This window comes from Ovis aries, chromosome 10, assembly GCF_016772045.2.
Source record: "Ovis aries strain OAR_USU_Benz2616 breed Rambouillet chromosome 10, ARS-UI_Ramb_v3.0, whole genome shotgun sequence".
In the NCBI taxonomy this organism is placed as follows: domain Eukaryota; kingdom Metazoa; phylum Chordata; class Mammalia; order Artiodactyla; family Bovidae; genus Ovis; species Ovis aries.
In genome coordinates, this window is record NC_056063.1 from 27,328,165 (window position 1) to 27,353,093 (window position 24,929).

At 41.3% G+C, this 24,929-nt stretch overlaps 1 non-coding gene across 1 annotated transcript; it reads right to left on the reverse strand.

Moving 5' to 3' along the window:
• Positions 1–22,502: 22,502 nt before the first annotated feature.
• TRNAC-ACA (transfer RNA cysteine (anticodon ACA)) lies at positions 22,503–22,574 on the reverse strand. Its single transcript has one exon. It is a non-coding gene; the product is annotated as a tRNA-Cys (tRNA).
• Between the last annotated feature and the right edge of the window lie 2,355 nt (positions 22,575–24,929).

The following is a 24,929-nucleotide window of genomic DNA, read 5'->3' on the forward strand; positions in this document are numbered from 1 at the left end:
CATCAGCCACTGCTCCTTGAGGTGGGGGATGGTGTCATATTTTTCTCTCTAGCCCCTATACCACTCGGCACCATGAGTAGCATCTTTAAAGCTCAATACATTTTTGATGTTAAATGAAATAGAAGTGAAAACCCTCCTGACATCAGTGCTAAAGGGTGAAATCTCCCTGTCAGGCTCTCGTCATGCTGAGTAAGGGCCTCCCGCAGAGTGATCAATGTCTCCTAACTGCCTGACATAGAAGACGATATGCCTTACCCAAAGCTTCTAATACAAGATTTCACTGGTTTATCTGTCCCTGTGTTCAATAAACAAGATTAATATCCACTTTAAATTCAATTGATAAGATGGTGTTAGCAAACCCCACATCCATTCTTCTTTCCAGTATGCCCCGCTGCTCTGCTAACGTCCCACCATGTTCTGCTACAGTGCATCAAGGGCAAGATTGGTGACATGCGTTTGGAATCAGACACCGATTATCAATTTGGAGAGTGGCTTATACATCCTGCTTCAAAATGTCCAGGGGACCAATGGAGATTAATGTCCCCACTACTTTGTTGAGCTTCTCTTTACATAGAAAACCATGGAGAAATGTCCTACTCAATATAGTCAACACCATTGTCATGGAAAGTAAAAGTTGCTCAGTCGTGTCCAGCTCTTTGCAACCCCGTGGACTATACCATCCATGGAATTTTCCAGGTCAGAATACTGGAGTAGGTAGCCTTTCCCTTCTCCAGGGGATCTTCCCAACCCAGGGATCGAACCCAGGTCTCCCATCATGGAAAGAATCATCGTTAGCACAAATGATCAGGCTTTCATTTGTCCAGCTTCTTTCATCGCCACCTCTCCTAGGACTCGAATGCCATTTCCTTTCATTTTCTCACGTTTGACATCACAGAAAATCCAGTCCCTCCAGTTGAGAGATGAAGAAGTTTAGGGTAAGTTCTAACAGTGCCAAATGGCATGTGAAAGTCATTGATAATGGCAGAGCTTTCCTGGAATGTAAACATTTAGGGCAAAAGGTGGATCAACCATTCAACAAATACGTATTGAGTATCAACTGTCCAGAAACAATCTTCTGTGCTGGGGAGATCAAAATGAACAAGAGATTGCCTTCCTGTAGAGGAGAAGTCAGATCAGCAGCCAAGATCCAATGTGCTGCGATAACTCTTCCTAAGATGCAACCAAAACCTGTGAAGGCACGCAGGAGAGGCACTTCCATTTGGAAGCTCAAGAGAATTTTCCAGAAGAGTTAGTAGATAGGTTGCAGGAGTTGGCACATTCTGTTGTATATTATACAACAGAAGTAAAAGAGCCTGGAAAAGAAAATGAAAGTTGTTCAGTTCTGTTGGATTCTTTGTGACGCCATGGACTGTACAGTCCATGGAATTCTTCAGGCCAGAATATTGCAGTGAGTAGCCTTTCCCTTCTCCAGGGTATCTTCCCAACCCAGGGATCGAACCCAGGTCTCCCCCATTGCAGATGGATTCTTTACCATCTGAGATACCAGGGAAGCCCAAGAATACTGGAGTGGGTAGCCTATCACTTCTCCAGGGGATCTTCTCAACCCAGGAAATGAACCAGGGTCTCCTGCATTGCAGGCAGATTCTTTACCAACTGAGCTATGAGGGAAGCCCTTAAAAGATCCTGGAACTTGAGGAGAAATAAGAGTCAGAGAAAAATGATAGAGTCAGTATGTGGAAAAGTTTTATGGAGACTAAGAAAAATATTTGGAATCCAGAATTATTGGCCATTGGTACAATTTAATATATCAGTCTTGAATCAGAGATGCCAAACTAAACCATTCTTCCTCCAAAATTTTTAATATAATCTGCACTAGGAGAGACTAATTTTGGCCACGCAGTCTCTATCACTCTTCCATGCGAAAGTGTAGTCTATGTCTCCTCCTGAGTCTGGGCAGGCTCTGTGACATTTTTGGCCAATAAAATACAATGGGTAGTGACTCTATGACAACTTCCAGGTGTCAGTCTTGAGAGACTGATAGCTTCCACTTTCTATCTCTTAAACTCTTACTTTTCAAATCTAGTGCTCTTACTGTGAGGAAGCCCAAGCCCAACACCCATAAAGAGATCAACAGGAGGACAAACTGAGGCCTTCAGCCAAGAGCCCCAGCTGAGCTCCCATCTGACAGCCAGAACCTCCAGCCATGTGAGAGAGTCATTTTGGAAGTGGATCGACCATCGCCAGCCAACCAACCCAGCTAACACTGCATGGAATGGATACAAGCATGCCTTCCAAGCCCTTCCCAAATTGCAGATGAATGATTTAAGCCACTAGGACTGGGATGATTTGTGACACAGCAATAGATAACTGGAACTGGTGCCTACTTTAAGGAATGATTCTTGGTGCCTCGTGCACATTCCATGGATGAGCTCACAGGGACACTGGAGCTGATGCCGTTTCTAGGGCAGACCTCCCTCTGTCTTGGTGGGTCACATACTAAATGAAAACAGCTATGAAGGAAGTCAGGACTGAGAGGTGATGTCAGAAAATAACTCTGCCAGATGCTGTCTTTCAGACTCTCCATTGTGATCAGCCAGACAATAACCCCAGCTGAAACAAACACATGTTCTCAATTAGAATCTATTGATAATAATTGGGAACACAGTACACGCCAAGCCTGATCTCTACTAATTGCTATTGAGAGTCTAAAAATCTTAGTGAGAATGTGAGAGACAGTCAAGAATATTTTTTTAAAAAAACAAACGTCTGTATATTTGGCATTTCAAACCACTGCCACTCACCTAACAAAGCTTTCAAGAGGATTAATGAGATAGTGCTTACAGAAAGTCCTTGGATTCCAGCAGGACAAAAAATCACAAATGTTGTTAGTATCAGCTGACAGCCCTAAAAGTTATTTTTAAAGAAAGAAAAAATATATATATATATAAAAATTGAATAAGCAAACAAATACATAGTGCTAATAATTTGGTTTGTTTCTGTGACAACCATCCTTCCAGTCACCCAGGCTTGAAATCTGGGTCTCATTTTTAATAACAGTTGCAAAAATTTTAGATTCTGTCTCCACATTGTCCTCGCCTCTGCTTTTCTCTCTCCTTTGCCGCTGCCACTTGCCTACGGCAGTGTCTCCACGCCTATTCTTCCGCCAGCCTCCTTAACTGGCCTCCCTGACTCCAATGTCTGGCCTTCAGAGATCACCAGTTTCCAGACTCATATTTGTTTATGTCACTCTCCTGCTTAAACACCATCCATTGCTTCCCATTGCTTTAGAAGAAAGCTGAACACAGAACTTCTTGTGGCTTCTGGGGCACATCCAGAAATAGGAGTACCAAGGTAAAGCCTAGGGGAAGGTGAAAACCATAGCAGAAGGCAGAAGGTGCTCCTGGGACAGACAGCACGCTGTGGACTTGGTGCTGCCTGGGGTAACTTTCCCCTTCTTGTGATGATCTGAGCTCCTGAAAAGGAGAGACTGGCCCCTCCCTAGACAGAGGCAGAGGAGGACAGTAGCATCCTGCGAATAACTGAATTAGGCAATAGCAGGTGCTAAGTCCGCCGCTTCTGCTAGGGTCTTGGAAGCTCAAGGAGCACCCACAAGAAGTGTACAGCTAGAAGTGAGTCCCTGCCCTATTATTGTGCACCCAAGTGGGTATACTTTAAAAAAAAAAAAGAATTAAAGGAAGAAGCATATGGCTCTGGAAGATAATGCTGGAAGCCAGGTTCACACCACCAGCAGCTCCCTGTTGAAGAGACTGCTACCAGCTCTCCCGAGTTCAGTGACAGCAGCCTGCTCCATCACTAATGCTCTGTGACTCTACGTGGAGCTGTCAAGGCCAGCTAGGGAAGGTTTCCTTCCTTCAGCGCTCATGAAAGAGTTTCAGAGCGGAGGCTCCTGGGCTGCGTTTAAATTGGATCCAGCCCAGGAGGTTTGTTGTGCAATGTTTACGTTTTAAAATTCTGTGTCAATAGTTTGAAAATCTTGACTTGTCCTCTAAAAAATGACTAATTTCCGGCTTCCTTTATATATACAAAATCAGGAGAAGGAACATTGGTCCCAGGTGATCAAAATCCACTGGAGTGAGTGTTGGCTGTCTTGTTAGGACAGTATGCTTTTCACACCCCCCATCTAACCCACTTCACTCATCTGTTTGCTTCTTGCAAGAAGGACTTGAGCTCTGAGCTCTGTTTTAGGCTGTTTAGTTTCTGAGAATTCAGTTTTTCCCTTGGAAGAAGTCTCTGTGTGGGAGCAGAGAATGAACTAGTGAACCTCACAGGATTCAGTGTGTCATGGACAATCCCGAGATGTGTTAAAGGTCACCCCAGTTCCTACTCTTGAAAGCCTCATGTACACCCTCCATTGCTCAGACATGGGACAATATGATTCCTGAGTTAATCTTTTGCATCTTCTGCAGGGCAAGAGTGACAAGCCCAGAGGACAACGAGATGACCAGATCAACTCCTATGGAGAAAAAGTGAAGCTTCCCTGGAAGTCCGGAGGAGATTTGCTTAGTAGAGGCTAGTAAGGGAGATGCTGCCAGAGTGAGGAGGACCCCAGGGACAGCACAGTGAGGTTAGCTGCTAGAGGACATCTGGAAAGGGTGTTTGTGTGTTTTATGTTGGGCTTTAGGGGAAGTCAGATTTAGCAGGCGGCTTTATCTACTCTCTGTCTGACACTGTATTTTTTTCTAAAGCTTCAGGGAAGTCTACCAGAACACGGTGAGCTAGTGGGCTGTGGAGATATGTAAGCGAAGTGGTAGGAAGGGCCAAGGCCAGATTCGCACCACCATCAACTTCTTGTTGTAGAGACTGCTGCTTGCTCCTCCTTTGTTCAACAGTAGAAGCCTTGCTCTTTAGTTGGGCGCATGGTGTCTATATTTTTCAGCCTCACTTACAGTTTGAATATATCCATAGGATTAAATGATGATCAGCAAGATGTGAACACAAGGACTTAAATGGAGAAACTGTGTCTTCTCTGTCTTCCTTTATCCTGCTGCTTAAAATGCAGACATAACTTAATTTCCAAGTGATGCTGGAATGTCAACATGGAGGGATCCTGGTTCGCTAGATGGCTTATGGGATAGAACTGTCATTTCAACTCTGGGTAGCCTAAATCCAACATTCCATGAAACAGAAATAAGGTTCTGACTTGCTTATACCTGAACCAAAGTGTACTGGTCAGCTCAGGTTGCCATAAGATGCCGCCAACTGGATAACATGCAACAGGAATTTATTTTTCCATAATTCTGACGATTGGGAAACCCAAGGTCACGGTGATGGCAGGTTGGTTTCCATGCGACCTCTCTCCTTGCTGTGCAGACCGCTATCTTCTTGCTGTGTCCTTGTGTGGTCTTTCTCTGTGTATGCGCACTCCTGGCATCCCTTTCTTACAAGGACACTGGTCCTATCGGATCGGGGCCCTATGATGTGGCCTCAGTTAACCTTAGTAGCCTCTCTAAATGCCCTGTTTCCACATACAGTCGCAGTGAGGTTAGGGCTTCAATATATGAATTGATGTGGGAGGAAGGGGGTGATAATGGGGCAGGGAAACATAGGTCAGGCCTTAACACAAAGTTATAGTACTTAGCTCAGTACTTGGCTAAATAAAGATAAAATTCTGTCTTCTAAATTTTCAGGGATAAGGCTAGATAAGGACAAAAATTAACCACAGTGTTAAGAGAGATCTCACCATGTTTCGAAGTCTTGACTTTGAAATGATACAATATTTCCTATAACCTCTGTAAGAAAATATTGTAGTTTTTTCCTTGAAGCTTAATCTGTGTGCATTGTTTAAATTTTTGATGTCTAGATTACCTTAAGGTGAACAAAACTTGAAAAAGAAATCTATAGAAAGAACTATTGATCCTGAAAGAAATTTAATACCTGACAACTGCTCACTAAACTCATTTCCTGGCAAACACATTTCAGACTTAGATTCAGAACTGATACATACATAGAGCTAATTTCCAAGGCTCCTTAATTAAAATATTCCATCAAAGGTATTTTCATGATATAAAATTTGCGTTTTACTTCAATAGGTGTTTTTTATGTTAGTTTAGAAAGTTAAAAACTCACTTTAAACATTTTACTTAAGTTTAACACATTTATTTTTAAGTCTAAAAAGAAGTCTATTTACAAGAGTGAGCCCTATGATTTCACCCGGGACAGAGAGGCCTTTCTTGAGACCAAAGTGGGTTGCACATTTCTAAGCACAGAAACTTGATCTCATTAAGTCTTCTCTTCTGTCGCTAGGAGCTTTGTGGGCTCCCATGCCTCCCACGCTACTAGGACGGTGTTTCTTTGTGCAGAGTTCTCTTAGAATTTGTCACTAATTTTTCTGGAAAAAAAAACAAAAGCAAAAAAACAAAAACCAAGGGTCATTATGTTTTATTACGCTGGGATGAAAATTTAAAAAGAAACAAAACTCAATATTGTATTAGCATATTCTTTACTATCCTGAGAATCAAGAACACTCTTACCTCTTAAACCACTGTGGAAAGTATTAGAACAACATTTCTAAAGAACTTAGTAGGTGTGAGACATTGTTCTGAGTACTTTACCTCTAATCCTCACATTAGACTCATAAGCTAAGTATTATTATTTTTGTTTTGTTTTGTTTTGACTGTGGCAGATTTTCTTTTCTTTTCTTTCTTTTAACAGATTACAAGGTTTTATTTATTTGGTGATACATCAAAATGTGCATATTTCCCAAATCCAATATCTATTTTTAATAATCCCATTTATAATTTTTATATACCTCAACAGCACTAATTTTATTGATGGCAAATAAAATATAAATAAAAAATCTAAAAATCAGTTTAGCATGCATTTTTCACTAAGCATAGATTTTAGTAGGCACAGTACTTCTTTTATGTTTGTTTTCATGTGTCTATTATGCCTATGTTATCAAAGAGGAAATGGAGGCAAAATTACACAGCTAGTTAAGTTCCAGATCCAGGATTCAAAACTTGGGTAGATTGGTTCCAAAGTCTCTGCTTTCAAATAGTGGTTTGCAAAATTTCCCCAAACAGAAACACATGCACCCATAATTCACACTTATACATAAAAAAGAAGGGGGAATTCTGAAGCATGGAAAGTTTGATTGAATTTTTTAGGGTTAAAAGGGACATTGTTTTGATTGAGTCTTCTGCCTTCAAAAGCAGTAACTACTCAAAGAACTGTGGCTATTAAATGCTATAAAGTAATTTTTATCCTCAAAGTAAGAAGAAAAATGATAATTAAAGCTGTGACTTTTTGTTCTTTCTTATTAGAAAGAATATGCCAGAAAATTTGCCAGCAAATTTGGAAATATGCAGTGGCCACAGCACTGGAAAAGGTCAGTTTTCATTCCAATCCCAAAGAAAAGCAATGCCAAAGAATGTTCAAACTACCGCACAATCACACTCATCTCACACACTAGCAAAGTAATGCTCAAAATTCTCCAAGCCAGGCTTCAATAGTACGTGAACTGTGAACTTCCAGATGTTCAAGCTGGATTTAGAAAAAGCAAAGGAACCAGAGATCAAATTGCCAACATCCACTGGATCATGGAAAAAGCAAGAGAGTTCCAGAAAAACATCTACTTCTGCTTTATTGACTATGCCAAAGCCTTTGACTGTGTGGATCACAACAAACTGTGGAAAATTCTGAAAGAGATGGGAATACCAGACCACCTGACCTGCCTCCTGAAAAACCTGTATGCAGGTCAGGAAGCAACAGTTAGAACTGGACTTGGAACAACAGACTGGTTTCAAATTAGGAAAGGAGTACATCAAGGCTGTTTATCGTCACCCTGCTTATTTAACTTCTGTGCAGAGTACGTCATGCAAAATATCAGGCTGGAAGAAGCACCAGCTGGAATCAAGATTGCCAGGAGAAATATCAATAATTTCAGATATGCAGATGACATCATACGTATGGCAGAAAGCAAAGAACTACTAAAAAGCCTCTTGATGAGAGTGAAAAAGTTGGCTTAAAGTTCAACATTCAGAAAGCTAAGATCATGGCATCTGGTCTCATCACTTCATGGCAAATGGATGGAATACAGTAGAAACAGTGACAGACTTTATTTTGGGGGGCTCCAAAATCACTGCAGATGGTGGCTGCAGCCAAGATGCTTGCTCCTTGGATGAAAAGTTATGACCAACCTAGACAGCTGGCAACCCACTCCAGTACTCTTGCCTGGAGAATCCCATGGACGGAGGAGCCTGGTGGGCTACAGTCCATGGGGTCGCAAAGAGTCGGACACGACTGAGCGACTTCACTTTCACTTTTACTTTAGACTGCATATTAAAAAGCAGAGACATTACTTTGCCAACATAGGTCCGTCTAGTCAAAGCTATGATTTTTCCAGTAGTCATGTATAGATGTGAGAGTTGGACTATAAAGAAAGCTGAATGCAGAATAATTGATGCTTTTGAAGTGTAGTGTTGGAGAAGACTCTTGAGAGTCCCTTTGACTGCAAGGAGATCCAACCAGTCCATCCTAAAGGAGATCAGTCCTGAATATTCATTGGAAGGACTGATGCTGATGCTGAAACTCCTATACTTTGGCCACCTGATGCAAAGAACTGACTCACTGGAAAAGACCCTGATGCTGGGAAATATTGAAGCCGGAGGAGCAAGGGACGACAGAGGATGAAATGGTTGGATGGTGTCATGGACTCAATGGACATGAGTTTGAGCAAGCTCCAGGAGTTGGTGATGGACAACGAGGCCTGGTGTGCTGCAGTCCATGGGGTCACAAAGAGTTGGACATGACTGAGCAACTGAACTGAACTGAACTGAATTATTATCCTCAATGTAAGAAGAGAAATGCAAATTAAAGCTGTGACTTTTTTTTCTTTCTTGTTAGGTTGGCAAGGAATCAAAAGATTTGGGAAAAGTGTTTGGTCAGAGGCTTAAGGACAGAAGCATTCTTATGGTTGGTGGAGATGGAGTTATAGAGGGCAGAGTGAATCAAGAGAGCTTTAAAAATGCCCACTCCATTTTTTCCCAATGATGATAGAAACTTTCCAAATTAGACTATCACATGAGATCCAGAAGACATATGTCCAAGCCCATAATGCCTGGGCTTTTAGATGTTATAAAACACCTAAAAGCAACCTAAATATCCATCAGTTTGGAATTAGTTGAATAAATGGTAACATATCCTCAAAGTGGAACCACACAGCTGGCACAGATTATGAGACTGATCTGTGTTTACGTTGAGGAAACACGTCCATGACATACAGTAATACAGCAGAGTGAAATGTGACATATAGTCTGTATGGTGAACCAATTCATGTGATTTGGTACACACACAGATGTCTGCATTAAGAACGTGTACAGGGACTTCCCTAGTGGTCCAGTGGTTACAGATTCACCTGGCAGTGTAGGGGATACATGTCTGATCTCTGTTTGGGGAACTAAGACCCTGCATGCCATGGAGGAAGTAAGCCAGAGCAACACAACTAGAAAGCTGATGCCACAACTACTGAGCCCACGCAGTTCAGTTCAGTCGCTCATTCGTGTCCGATTCTTTGTGACCCCATGGACTGCAGTACGCCAGGCCTCCCTGTCCATCACAGCTCCCGGAGCTTGCTCAAACTCATGTCCGTCCGTTGAGTCAGTGATGCCATCCAACCATCTCGTCCTCTGTTGTCCCCTTCTCCTCCTCCTCCTCACACAACTCGACTGGAAGATCTCAAATGACACAACAAAGGTTACATGTGCCGCTGCTAAGACCTGATGCAACCGAAATAAATAAAACAAAACCCAATCTTTAAAAAAAGAAGAATATGCACAGAACTATAGCTATAAGGCTGTCCACTGATAGGGGAAGAAAAAAGATTTCTGAGGAATGGGATTTTGAGTGGTTTAACCCTTAAAGTTTTTTCTGTTGCATTTGAGTGTTTTTAAATGAGAGGTATTGAAAACAATTTGTAGGTTAGCTTTTTCTCTCTTAACTTGGATATGCATCATGATTACTCAGAAATCAAAGTCATTCATGAATTTAATGTGTAACCCAGGCCAAATAATGAAAGCAAAATTAACAAAGTCTTTTAAAATTAAAAAATATATACATAAAATAAAATTAAAATGAGAGGCAGTATTCTACTATACTGCTCTCAAGACTAAAATCACAACAGGAAGCATGAAGGAACAGAAGGAAGGAAGAAAGGAAGGAAGAGAGAGAGAAATCAGTAGTGATTTCCCAGGGACTGGGTCAGGTGACATCTGCCCGGTCCCTGGAACTGGCCCACTGCCCTCCTCTCTGCTCCGCTGCCCTCCTCACAGCTACCAGATCCATATGGGCTGATCTCCCCTCAGCCCTACTCCTCAGTCCATCACGAATAGCTTGCTAAATTTGTGGTTGTGGCATCCCAGTTTCTGAGACAATCTCTGGTCCCCCAGGCCCAGCTTCCTCCCCAGGCCTAGGACCCCGGTGAGACCCCCAACTTTACTTCCCAAGAGCCAATAGGACATGTACCAGGCACCTGATTAGTGTGAGCTGAGGAGAGGGCTGAAGGACTATCTGGTCCCTTAAAAACAGGTGAACTGATGAAAGTACAGAACCTCTGGGAAGTGCCTGGAATCCGGTCTGGTCTACAGGGAGATGCCTAATTAATCAGAACACACTGTGTGTCACCTGAGCTGGCCTCTCCTTGATGAATTTGCTTCCTCCAGTTTTCACTGACACCTATATTTTATCCAGCTCTCATGTGATGTCTAATATGTTTCAGGGACAGGAACTTTTTAAAAATTTCAGACTTATATGAAAGTTGCAAGAATAGAACAAAGAGTTTCTAGATATCCCACATCTAGATTTCCCAAATGTTACTATTTGATCATATTTGGTTTATTTTTCTCTATCTCTTCCTCTCAGCAGACAGAATGCTTCTTTATCCCTAACTATTTTCATGCATATTTCCTAAAAACAAAATATTCATTTACATAATCACAGTACAATTATCAAAATCAGGAAATGAATATTATTACAATACTGTTATCCAGTATACAGATCTTATTTAAATTATCACCAATTATCACAATAATGCCTTTAATAGCAAAAGAAAATCCAAGAACATCTATTGCATTCAATTTCATGTTGCTTTTGTTCTCTTTAAGCTAGAATAATTTCCAAACCTTCCTTTTTTTATTTCATGCCATTGACCTTTATGAAGAGTCCACACCAGGTATTTTGCAGGATTTGTCTGATATTTTCTCATGATTATATTCAAGCTATGTGCTTTTGTGCCAGATACATTCAATCCTCATTTTATGTATCCCTCATAATAACTATTGTTATCACTTTTCAGATGAGGAAACTGAGGCAGTTTGCTTAAGATCACACAGCTTGTAAAAGGTGGAACCAACATTCACACCATGGGTATCAGCGCCAGAGTCTGGGTCTTGACCCTTTATCCTTAGCATCTCGCTTGGGAAGGACATTGGATTTCATTGTGTAATTATGTGCCAGAAGTTCTCTTTGTGGCTTTCACATTGGGTGCATTATCTAACCTGAAGACAACTTCACAGGAAAGGTATTATCCACTGTATTTACAAAAAAAAAAAAAAAACAAAAAAAAAAACAAAAAAACACGAACAACATTAAGATCCAGAGCAATTGCATAACTCACCCAAGGTCAGGCATCTAACTTTTCTGACTCTTTAATCCACTATGCAGACTGTACAATAGACTCACCCAAAGATTTTAAAACATGCTTATGGCCAAGCTCCACCTCAGGCTAATTAAATAAAAAATCCCTGAAGACTCCCAGTATCTGAATTCCACTTTTCTTTCTAAGCACTGAGGTAAGTCTAATATGGATCAGGGTTGTGAATTACCATAATAAAATGTTTAAAGTTCTGTGGTTCCTAATATCTAGAGGGACTTCTTAGAAAGTTAGCCAAATAAATGGATTATTACTGGGGCTTCCCTTTCAGGATATGATCACCTGGGATGTGATTTTAAATCAGCCCCTCCAGTTCCCATCACTAAAATTCCATTTCTAAATGCAACCTACCCTCAAATCAAACTTCCAGCATCACCCATCCCTTCCTTCACTCCCAGAATTTCCTGTGCATAGATTTTTCTCCACTTCTAAATTGTGAACCTCTTGTGAGGTCAGAGACCATATCTCATTCAGCTTCAAAGCCCCCCAAACCATCAGTCACAATACTTCATACACAATATGTGCTTAAAAATAAATGTCTGCTAAAAAACTTAAATTTAAGTTTCCTCTTTGCCTACTCAGTGCCTTGAGAGATTTTGTTGTACATTACCTTGAACTCAGCACATCAGCCTGAATTATTAGTATCAAATACAAAGTTGAATATTTAATTATGAGCTTTTTTTTCATATCATTTAGAGCCTTAGAAAATGTCATCTTGTATGAATCCCTGGGGTGCCTCAGTCAATGAATTTGCCTCCTAAAATATATATTTATCTCTCATGTTCGTCTCATTTCTAAACCAGCTCTTCCTAAAACTTTTAAAGAGTGAATTTAAGGAGCTTCTGTTATACAACCTTGTAAAAGAATCATAATGAAAATTTTAAAACTTCTGTCATGTCCTTTTGTTCACAAGTTAATCTACCCCTCTACCTCCATAACACTCTAAGGAGTTGACCAGTCATCATTTCTGCTTAAATCATTTTGTCTTTTTGCCTCCATATGTTTAGACAGGCTACTGGGTGATCAGTATACAGCCAGAGGGTCCTATTGAACACATCCTATGATGAAACTCATACTAGCTAATCCCCCACCCTGCAATGCAGAGAGAGGTGTACACACACATTTCCCTGGGTGCTTCCAGTTCATGAGAGGCAGCTACTTGCCCTGGTGATGTATTTATACCTAGTTTGTCAACAAAGTCTAGAGTACCCTGGTTTTGGACCATTTTTTTACCTGATTACTTCTAATTTCTCTGTTTTGAAAGACAGCTGTGTAGCGGGAAGAGATCCAAACTTCCCGCTGCTGCTGCCCCCAAGTCACTTCAGTCGTGTCCGACTCTGTGCAACCCTATAGATGGCAGCCCACCAGGCTCCGCCATCCCTGGGATTCTCCAGGCAAGAACACTGGAGTGGGTTGCCATTTCCTTCTCCAATGCATGAAAGTGAAAAATGAAAGTGAAGCCACACATCGTGTCCGACTCCTTGTAACCCCGTGAATAAAGAGTAAATCATACATTAACCTCCTTCCACACTTTTCCCCATGGAGTTTACTTCCTTTTTTGATGTTTCAAACTTACTTTTTTTATTTTAAACAACTGTCTAACTTATATAAGGAAAATACTAGAACCTTTCATAATTACCAGTTGGTACAGAAAAGCTCACAAGATAACCAGGCCACAGTCAGCCAAGGAGCTATGAGTTTTGCCTATAAAATTTTAACCTACCAAGAGAAGGGGCCTAAATGGAGTTTACTTCCTTAGCAGCAAGAATCAAGAAGTGGCTTTGATTCTAGTAGTAGTAGTCAATGGTGCCACTGATTACTACAGCAATTTTTAAATTTCTGAAGTGAATACATTTCTTAAAATATTAGAAAAAAAATTATTTTAGACATGGCTTATTTCATGCCCCCCTTTCAGCGGAGACATCTTTCCATTTTTCCAAGGATGTGGTGGTGTCTGTTTTTATTCTCCTAGTTAATGTAGGAAACTGGGGATGTTTATAGGTATTTCATTTAAAAAACAACACTCAAATAGACTTGGGAAATAAATCTTTTGGGCTAAACAAAGTTTCTTGAAGGGATGCCTCATAAAGCCTGGATTTGCTAATGTGATCTGTGAGTCTCTGAGGGAGAGAAATCATTTCCTGTTTCCCAAACTTGATTTATCTTGGGAATCTCCTTGCTCGAGATTTGCTCCACCACAAACCGAGGGTGAGAAGCACTGCGCAGGGAGCTACCTTTGAGAAACACTGACAACAGAATTTCAGTTAGAGCCAAGGATCCTTTCCTGTTGGCATTCACTTCTCTGATGTCTCCTTTCGATATTTATAAGAAATTCCTAAGATTTATGCTTCTTATTGGCTGCACAAAATACTTCTACATTTTTAACCTAATAATGCTAAGAAATTTGGTGTAAGTGGTAGGTGGAATAATACCCCCATCCCTCACTCTGCTGTCTCGTGGAAAGTTATAAATGGGTCAATTTCTGTGTCTTGGTTGATTTAGGGGGCAGGTGGTGTTAATGAACCAAAGACAGCAGACACACTTGCAGGGGTGTGGGGCTGCGGGGGTCGTGAGACTGCAGGGCCACAGGAGTTCTCCCAGATCTTAGGAGGACATTGACTAGGCTTAGGTCACAGGGCTTACAGTGTATGATGGGGTGCCAGAGAAATTTCAACTAGACCTGGGAGAAGGCTAAGGGCCCAGCCGATATCTGAGTGAAGCTCGTCAAGTTCTTAGTACAGTGTCAGCCACAAATGCTCGTGGTTAGTGGGCTCACTGTTACAATGCAGTCCATTTGCATATGTATCTCTATACCAGACACTAGTCTGAGCACTCTCTGGGAGTTGGTGATGGACAGGGAAGCCTAGCGTGTTGCAGTCCACGGGGTCGCAAAGAGTTGGACACGACTGAGCAACTGAACTACACTGAACTGACCAGACGCTATTTCCAGTCCTTTCCTCAGCATCGCATCCAAGAGACCCCCTTTCCCAAGGAGCTCTGAAGTGACCTTAACAGGAAAGAGTCCTGTGTAAAATCCGTCTGTTTATGTAAAGCCCATCTGTTTATGTAAAGCCCTTCTGAGGGACCTTCACATCCCCCTTAGATGATTGAAAACCCTGTTGTCACTAACAGACCAAGCTGGTGTTTTTGAAACGTAATGAACTACACTCCACTTACAGAAAGCCTCGAAGAGAAGGTCCTGGGAGATGAGACTCTCTGGAACCTGGACAGGTTATGAGCAGTTTCTGTGGCTGTGGCTGCAGCCTGGCCCTAATGATGGGAGAGCAGCTGCGGAGTCGCTTAATGGCCACGTCGGGCTGGGCCTGCCTGGAGCGCTCCCCGAGTCTCCCTGGGTCTCTAATGAACAGCGCTGCGGGCAGGCAGTGATTCATCGGGCTCCTGCCTCATTAGAATGTCAAGCAAGGTTCAGCTGCCTCAAATCCCTTGTGCCAAGAAGGCAGGTTGAAATTCTAAATAAATACAACAGCAAAAAGTGTAGCATATGTAAAGGAACACGTCTCCTTTCTCTGAATTGTCTCGGCTTTCCTCTTTCTGGTGTATGTGATTTAATACCAAGTTCAAGTGTACAGGAAATGAACCTAATCCACTTATAACTGAACTTAATTTGTATTTCAAGCCCACATTCTTTCAAGATTGCTCGCTAACCTTTTCCTCTGGATCGGCACCTAGAGGATGCCTTGCCTGTCAAAGTGAGACATGGGGAGGAAGTGTCTGTCTGTCAGGTGTGGTCACCGCTCCACCCCACCAACCTCTGAGGGGTCTTCATTCTTGTCTAGTCTTCAAGAATCTCCCTAAGCTGGTCCTTGTTAGTGGTGAGGCCCCTCAGGTGTGCTGATGATCTGTGCTGTGAATGTCTGGCTTCATAAATATTCTACTGCTCCCCACATACCCATGCAAGGAATCTCTGAGGCTATTTCAGGATCATCTGCCTCAGCATCTCATGCTGCAGGCATCTTTCAGCCTGCCCAAAAGAGTCTGTGTTATGGATAAAATAATATAACCGATTCCGGCAATTTAAACAGAAAAAGGAATGTATCAGAAGTTTAACAGGTAGCCCACACAATTCACAGGAAACAGAGAATTACATGCAGGAAAATCAGCCAAAACCAGCCAAGGCAAGGCAGCAAGGACCACAATGTGGAAGGGCCTGACCAGCCAAGGCTGGGTCACGTGTTCTTTTATTGACTTTCATCTTTCGTAAAGGAATGCACACACGGGGCGGGAGTTCCCTAGTGTCAGAAGAGGGTTTAGATGCTGGACAAGACATGGTAAATTCAATAAATAACGAATATCCATTCAATAGACCATGCTAGAGGTGGGAAAGTTCACGGGCTCAAATGATGCCACTCAGGTGTTAAACCCTGAGCTCTGGGTTCTCAGTCTCTCTCAGAACGTTCTCAGTTCTACGTAAGGGCAGTAGAAGAAATATCTGTCTGCTGAGCTTGGGTCATAATCCCGAGATGGCCTTGAAGACCCTATACAAACCCTTATGTGATGTGAGCAGCATGATGATCAGTATAACCAAGAACAGTGTATGCCAGAGAGGCGGTGGTCATCTGGAGCCAGTGTCTGCACAGATGGCCTGTAAGGAATGGATAAGAGTGCAGACAACATGTGACAAGCCAGTAATGATATGGACTGTAGACCAGTCCCATCCTGGGTACCTAGAAGCAACACTAGGTGAAAGAGAGAGACCCTAGAATGACTGATACATTTCTGCTTCCTATTGGACTAGGGCACCAAAATAAACGACAAACATGGTTTAGTTAAAAAAAGAGAAGAAGATATGAGGGACTTCCCTGGTGCCCCAGTGGCTAAAATTCCATGTTCCCAATGCAGGGGGACCCAGGTTCCATCCCTGGTCAGGGAACTAGATCCCCCATGCTGCAATGAAGACTGAAGCTCTCACGTGCCAGGAACTAAGACCCAGAACAGCTAAATAAATAGTGAAACAGAGAAAAGAAAAGAAAAAAAAAATTGAATTGCTTGTGAGAAAATGAAAGCTAACTGCCCAAAAGAAAATGAATTCTTAAAATGAAAAGCAACAATTGTGTCTACCACTGACTAGGAAAGGAGGAAATGTAATCTATGGGATCTAACTGCAGGTGGAACTTTGTGGAAGGACAGATCCAGGAGAGGAAAGGTATGTTTTTCACTTTCTGACTGAGGGTGGCCAGCTCTGAGCAAGGCAGAGGGTTTGATGGACACCAACGTGGTGTTAAAATGCAGATGATACGGCAAAGCTCTTCATCAAGTCCAGAGTCACGAATTAACCTTTACAAAATGAATGGCTTTTTCAGTGCTGAATAAAAGTCCCAGTGAAACAGAAGAGGAAAACGCTGGAATGACGCTCTAAATCTGAGTAAGATGGTGACCTTTGCATTCTAATTGCTTGCAGCTATCTAATATGACATTTGGCATTTTTTAACCTTGCACATGATAAAATAACAAATTTTAAGAAAAAATGTCGAGGTTAATAAGCTTCTCCCCAACAAAACCAGATTCGCTCTAGCTGAATAGCATTAATATAACAACAAAGACTGCATTTTGGCTACTTGACTTTTACCATGGTATAGATAGTTAATTGGTGAATGGTTCCACACTACGAAAAATGATTTATTAAAAGGGCATTCATTGCCATTGCTGTGTTGAAGAGAGCAGGTCAATTAACTTGTGGTAAGTTCATTTATCAGCTCTTTGTCATCATTCAATCTTTTTTTTAGATCTTTTTTTTTCCTGATATGGATCACTTTTAAAGTCTTTATTGAACTTGTTACAATATTGTTTCTGTTTCTGCTTTGTTTTTTGACCACAAGACATATGGGATTTAAGTTCCCCAAACAGGGATTGAACCCCTAGCCCCTGAATTGGAAGGTGAAGGCTTAACCACTGGATCTCCAGAGAAGTCCTATTATTTGAATCTTCAAGCTAGAGACTATGAGAAGCAGTGAGATGTGTAAGAAGAAACACTTGACTTTGGATCAGAGCTCCCTGAGTTCTGGACTGAACAAGTTATTTAGTATCAGTGTGGCCTCTCTTTCTCTAAAAGAAAATAATAACACTTGTCCAGTTGTCTCAATGGATTGTCTCTGCAAATCCATTGGACAGTGTTTGTTTTTTTTTTTTTTTTTTAATGCTTGTGGTGTTAGCTACACGTCAGGAATTAAACTTAGGATAACTTGCATTCATGACTTAGCAAGAAAAGCAAAGATTTAAGTCCCAACTATGCATCTTACTGGCTGCATGGCCCCTTTGAATCTTGCCTTCCTCATCATAGAGTGAGAATTTTATAAATGACACATCATGAACTATTGTTGAATATTAGAAATTTAGAGACGATCCTAGTGTACAAGCACTCCAAAAAGAGTATAAATATTCTAAGATTGACCGCACACTCTTTCTCTGTTGTGCTTGAGGTATTCCTTCCAACACATAATCACGTGCTCAGCGCTTGCCCTGCGGGGAGACTAAATTCTCGGGCGACAACTCTGGAATAGGCCTGACAAGTCTGATTGCAAGGGTGGCCATGCGTGGTAAGAAGGTGGCAGTTGATCTTTGCACTCTTCACGATACTTTGTTGTATTTTATGGGAAGAACTTACAGTGGAAATATTCTTTCCACTCTAAAACCCCTGGTTTGGAGAACTAATGTGATCTTTTCTTAATTTATCTGTTCACTCATTCAATTTCTGTATTTGTCCATTCATTCATTCATTATTCATTTTAAAATGTATTGCAAGCCTTTGTGTTTTATATGAGAAATAGTCTCATATATCTATCAGGAGATTGTGAATATAAAAAAAATATTAGGCTAACAGCTAGAACAAGCCAGTTAATTTACAAAATCAGGGTTTTTTAAAAATCACCAGATGGCTGAATGTGAAAAATAATAAAGAAAAAAACCTAAATGAACTACATTCCAGGAGGTGACAAACTTCCTAAAGAAGAAGAGATTTGTAGCTGCTTTCCTTGTTGGCAGCAAGATGAGAAGAGAAAGGATTCCTCATAGAAGGAGATGCAGGGAAGCCATGTGGAACTTTGTTACACTTTTAATGACTGCATGGGGGCTGGCATCAAGATTAAAATTCCAAGCAGTTCTAGCCACAGATGAGGTTTTAACCCAGCCGACTGGGGGACTGGGAGTATGTGCCAAAGGCCCAGGGCAGGGCAGGGGTGGGCAGGAGAGAAGCCCTCAGGCATTCCAGATCTGCACTAAGCACACTCCAGTGACCTTCTAGAAGCAAGAGCAGGACAGCAAGCCAGGCAGGGAGAAGTCTCAAAAGGTGCAGAAAGCCGGAGAGAGAAAAAAAGAGTAACCAGCAACCCAAAAAGTTGACAGTTGGGCTGGAAAACAAAAAATGACCACTAGAATCCTGCCAGTGCTCAGATCCTAAGCCTTTCTGAAGTGCAACCACTGATCCTCCCTTAGAAGCATTGGAAAAAGTAGTCAACTGCATTCAACTAAACCTTCAGCAGACCCAGCCTAACTGCAGATTAAATTGACCTTACACTATCCCTTCCTCACACATACTAGTAGCTTGTCAACTCTTTTTATGCTCTTTTTCTAGGATAAATGTCATTTTACAACTTTTCTTTTATATACAATGTTATGTATTCAATAAAAAATATTATACAAATAGGAGTAAGAAAGTGAGAATCATGGTGAGAAGAGTAAATAGTTAAATAGTTTTAATAGACTCAAGATGGATGATTGGAATGATCGGAAAGGACTTTAAAATAACTATAATAAGAATGTTCAAAGATGTAGTGGATAAAATGAACATGCTGAAATGGGAATTTTAGCAGAGAGGAAGTAGTTTTAAAAAAGTTAATGAAAATTCTAGATAGAAAATATATCATAAATGCAGAATTCATTGAATGGACATCATAACACACTGGTCAAACGGAAGTAAATTTTAGTAACTTGAAGAATGGAAATTATCCAAACTGAAGGACACAGAATGGAAAGAATAAGAAGAAAGAGCATAGTACCTGAGATATATGGGATAATAGCAAATGGTCTATCACACGAGTAATGTGTGTCCCAGAAGCAGATGAGAGAGAAAATAGGGTGAAGCAATCTTGAACAGATAATGGCCAGGAATTTTCCCAAATTGATAAAAGGCATAACCTATAGACCCAAGAATTTCAGTGAATCTTGAGTTAAAAACAGAAAGAAAAGAAAATCACCACACACTGGAACATCATAGTTAAAATGCTGAAAACCAAAGATAAAAAAAAAAATCTTAAGAGCAGTCAGGATAAGATCTACAACTTTCAAAGCAACAAAAATAAGATTCAGAACTGATTTCTTAGAAACAATGGAGGCCTGAAGATAATGGAACATCTCTAAAATGCTGGGGGGGGAAGTGTCAACCTATAATTTTATATCGATGCAATTATATTTAAAAATTAAATGAAAATAAACATAATTTTAGGTTCTCTGGTGGCTCAGCAATAAAGAATCTGCCTTCGATGCAGGAGCCGCAGGAGACTCAGGTTTGATCCCTGGTTTGAGAAGATCCCCTGGAGACAGGCATGGCAACCCACTCCAGTGTTCTTGCCTAGAGAATCCCATGGACAGAGGAGCTGGCAGGCTACGGTCCATGGGGTCGCAAATAGTTGGACCTGACTGAAGCGACTTAGCAACAGCACAGCAAACATAATTTCAGGGACTTCCCTTGTGGTCCAGTGGTTAAGAATCCACTTTTCAATGTCAGGGGCACAAGTTCAATCCCTGTCTGGGAACTAAAATCCTAATGTACCACAGAACAACTAAGTTTGCATGTCACGACTAGAGAGCCCTAGTGCTGCAATGAAAAATTCTGCCTGATGCAACAAAGATCCCGCATGGCGCAACTAAGACGCAATGGAGCCAAAACAACAACCAAACAACAAAATCCAAAACCATCATTTTCTTTATATAAACAACCAAAAAACCCTTTGCCAGAAAAACTGCCCTAAAGAAATATCTAAGAAACTTTTTCATAGAAAGGGAAAATGACGCCAACAGAATGTCTAAGTCTATAGTAAGAAATGCAGAGACCCAAAAAGGGCAAATATGAGAAAAATCATGAAAATTTATTTTTAAATTGTTTACAACAGTTATTGAAATATTTTTAAAACTTTATGTACATGCCATACTTATAAATACATAGGTAAATATTTTAAGAGGTTTTTTCACTTTAAAGCAAAATTAATAAAGTATCCTTAGTTTTATAGTATGTATAGAAGTTAATTATGAAACAAGAAAAGCGTAAGAGCAGGGAGAAAATGGAATTAAACTGTTGTAAGATTTTACAGTGTTTATGAAATAGTTTAATATTTGAATGTGAAAAGTTGGAGTTGAGTATTGTAGTCTCTAGAAGAAGTAGTAAAAAATAAATAAACACAAAGGGTTTTATCTGGAAATTCCATAGAAGAGACAAAATGGAATTCTAAAAAATATTTGATAGACCCAAAAGGCAAAAAAGAGGAAATCAAAGAACAAAGAACATGTCAAAAAAAAGAGAAATCAAATATACCAATTATATCAACAATTATTAAATGTGAATGGATTATATTGTAAAGCATTATGTAAATATAAATTTCAGTAATGATAAAAATAGCAGCTAATATTTATTGACTGTTTATCACATATCAGACATTCTGCTAACCCATTTGTGTTTTATCTTGCTTATTCCTTACAATAGCCTAGGTACAATATTATTTGCATCCATATTTTGTGCATATGAAAACTCAGATTGAGTATAGTCATTGCCTATTGTTACACGGCCCCAAGACAAAGCCAGGATTCAAACCCAGGAAGTATGACTTCTGAGCTTATACCACTTGGTTATTCTGAATATGATATTGGTAATGATGCCACTGATATGATGAAGAATAGTTATTGTCAAGTCACCCCTGTGGTGTTTGACATCCCATAAAAGGGAATATGGTGGGAATGATAATCCCTATTCCAGGGGAAATTTTTAGCTTGAAAATCCATAATAAACATGTAAACTGGTAAGTATATATATTTCAGAATGCTATATATACCAGTACTTATATTCATGGTAACATAAGTTGAAGTTCAGCCAATCCTGTGGCACTGTCCTCTAATATACAGCTCATATGTGACATCAAAGCTTCATCAATCTTAATTCTACCTATTCAGAATCTGATGGCTAAAATACAATGCCATACACCCTTGTAATAATTGTAAGAAAGGGTTTTGCTAGAGAAATAAGCAAATGGTTCAGAGAGGTCCTTTGGTCTCCCTTTGCTGGGGCATGGACACATCACTTCCCACGTACCAGAACTGCTCACTCTGGGCTCTGCCCCTGTTCCCTGGGGTTTAGCTGCAATTCTATTGTAGCCTTCAAGTCACTCCTGGGCTGTGCAACCTCCCCTCCTGGGCTTGAGCCAGGCTGTGATCTCAGAGAAAGCAGAGAGCAGGCCTGGGTGTGTGGCCATGAGTGCCCTCGTATGAGGGCGGGATGGGCTGCAAGGCTAAGGTGCAAGGAGTGGGCAGAAAGATGTGTGAACGACAGAACACCTGCAGGAGACAAGGAGAGAGTGAGGGAGCTCAGAAGTCAGATTCCTCTGAGGAAAGGGAGTATATTAGTCAGGGTTCTTCAGAGAAGCAGAACCAACAAGATGCAGGGTGCGTATGCATAAGAACACATATGCATGTAAATTATGTGTTATATGCCATGCACACATTAAGTACATACATAGTGAAGTAGTGAAGTCGCTCAGTCATGCCCAACTCTTAGTGACCCCATGGACTGTAGCCTACCAGGCTCCTCCCTCCATGGGATTCTCCAGGCAAGAGTACTGGAGTGGGTTGCCATTTCCTTCTCCAGGGGCTCTTCCCGACCCAGGGATCGAACCTGGGTCTCCTGCATTGTAGGCAGACACTTTAACCTCTGAGCCACCAGGGAAGCAGTATATTTTATATATGTGAAAATGTATATGGATTTATTATAAAAGCATGGCTCACATGGGCTTCCCCAGTGGCTCAGTGGTAAAGAATCCACCCAAAATGCAGAAGATGAGGGAGACCAAGGTTCAGTCCCTGAGTCAGGAAATCTCCTGGAGAAGGCAATGGCAACTCACTCCAGTATTCTTGCTGGGAAAATCCCATGGACAGAGAGGAGCCTGGAGGGCTAGGGTCCTTGGGGCTGCAATGATCAGACATGACTAAGCAACTGAGTACGGTGGGCTCACGTGAAGATATGGAGGCTGAGAAGTCTAAGATCCGCAGTTAGCAAGTTAGCAAGACCCAGGAGAGCCGACCGCATGGTTATCATAGTTCTGGTATGACAGCTCAAGACCCAGGAAGAGCCCAAGTTTCAGTTCAAGTCCAAAGGCAGGAAAAGGCTAATGTCCCAGCTCAGCAGTCACATGGGGGAGCTCCCTTTTACTGGACCATTTTGTCTTCAGTGGATACAAGAGCCGCCCTCACTAGGGAGGACAATCTGCTCAATTCAGACTATAGATGACATGGTCATTTTCTCCAGAATCATTTTCACAGACACACCAAAGTAACATCTGACTAATGTCAGGCCACCTTGTGGCCCAGTCAAGTTTGACACATAAAATGAACAAGAGGAGGGAGATTTTCTTGTGCCTTTGTTCTCAAGTAAGAAGGGGAAGGATAGTTGAGGTCATGTCTCCTGGCCCTACATGATTCCCTTATTATTTTTATAGGAACTCTTTGATACATATGGATGAAAATACGTAATAACACATATAAATTCTAAAATACATTAAAAAATTAGTCACCTCCCTCCCCAACAAATAACAAGTGTCAATGTCTTCTCACTTCTAGAGATGTGTACCAAAGGCTCTAACGTCATGTTATGGGGGAAAAGAAATAGCACTGGTAATTCTCAGATGAAGCTTTGTATGCCATAAAAATGTGGCTGTTTTGAATCAGGCTTCAGGGTCAGTCTACCCCAGAAGATAATGGAATATTTGTTTAGACATCTTAAGACACACTTGGGGCAGCTTCCTAGGGACCAGCAGTCACAGCGTCACTCATCTTTCTCCAAGGTCACTTCATGGGCGGCCCTGTGATACCAGATGGGTCTCCTCTCTCTAGTACCGCCTGGTGTGTCCCCTCATAGGGCTTCACTGATTGAAGGTACCTCAGTGATCGCTTAGGAGGGGTAAAGTGTCCTAACAGTGCAGAGCCACAAGGTGCATGCTGTCTAAATGCTTACTCATACATCATTATTTCACATGAATATTAATACATTAGCAGAGGAAAAGGCCCTGGCCAGGTCCCTTATCCAGGATCACCTGCTCCCTAGGGCAGTCTTCCCTAGGAAGGACTGTCAGAAAATATGCAAAATGCCCTTATTTTAATTAATTATGAAGTTGAAGTGGCTGGCAGGTTGTTTGCCAGCAGCTGTGAACAGTTTTCTGATAGCTATTTTCTCGGCCCATCCAGTGAAGTTATTGGCAGGCTTTCCAAAGCAGCACAGAGCCTGGCAGAAACCAGAGGTTCACAAAGTGTTTGCTGAGCAAATGAATGAGTTGAATGAACAAACCCTAAAGTGCAAATAAGAAATAACCTCAACTCAAAACATGGGGAGCGTGAGAAAGGAGCCAGGAATTTGAAATGGAGTTCCTTTAAACATTATATTCGGGAGGCAAGAGAGTCAGGGTTGATTACCCTGCAATGGTGCAAGTGTCCGTGGCATCACATTCGTGATCCACTTAGCTGCGGAATTTCAAGATTCTCTGGTTTCAAAATGCCGCTGTGCTTCAGCAATGCCGCTTCCTTTTAGCACTGTTATTTTAAGTCTTTCCCCCATACCCATCTCACCTCACGGATGTCTCTGAAAGTCACAAGGAGAGACTATTCTGGAAAATGCCCTTATCAAATGATGGTAATATACTCAGTTGCCCTATTTTTTTTTTTTAAACTGCTTTCTTATTTTAGAATGGAATTTTTCAACTGGAGTCTTAAAAACCCACATGAATCACTGAACTAAGATGATTCCTGACTTGGACAGAGAAGTCAGGCATCAGAGCATTGATCAGTTATCTTTTGCTGTATAATGAACTTTCTGCAGGTCGATATTCTGGACTGAGCTCAGCTGGGCTTTTCTGGTCTGGAGGCAGGCTTAACTCTTCTTAACTGGACTCACTGAGGTGTCTGCTGGGCCAGTTGAGGCCGGTTAGTTTACAAAGGCCTTGGATGGGACAGCTGGTTGACAAGGGTCTGTCTCCATGTGGAGTTTATTCCAGGTCTTCTTGCACGACAGTCTCGGGGTTCCAAGAGCAAT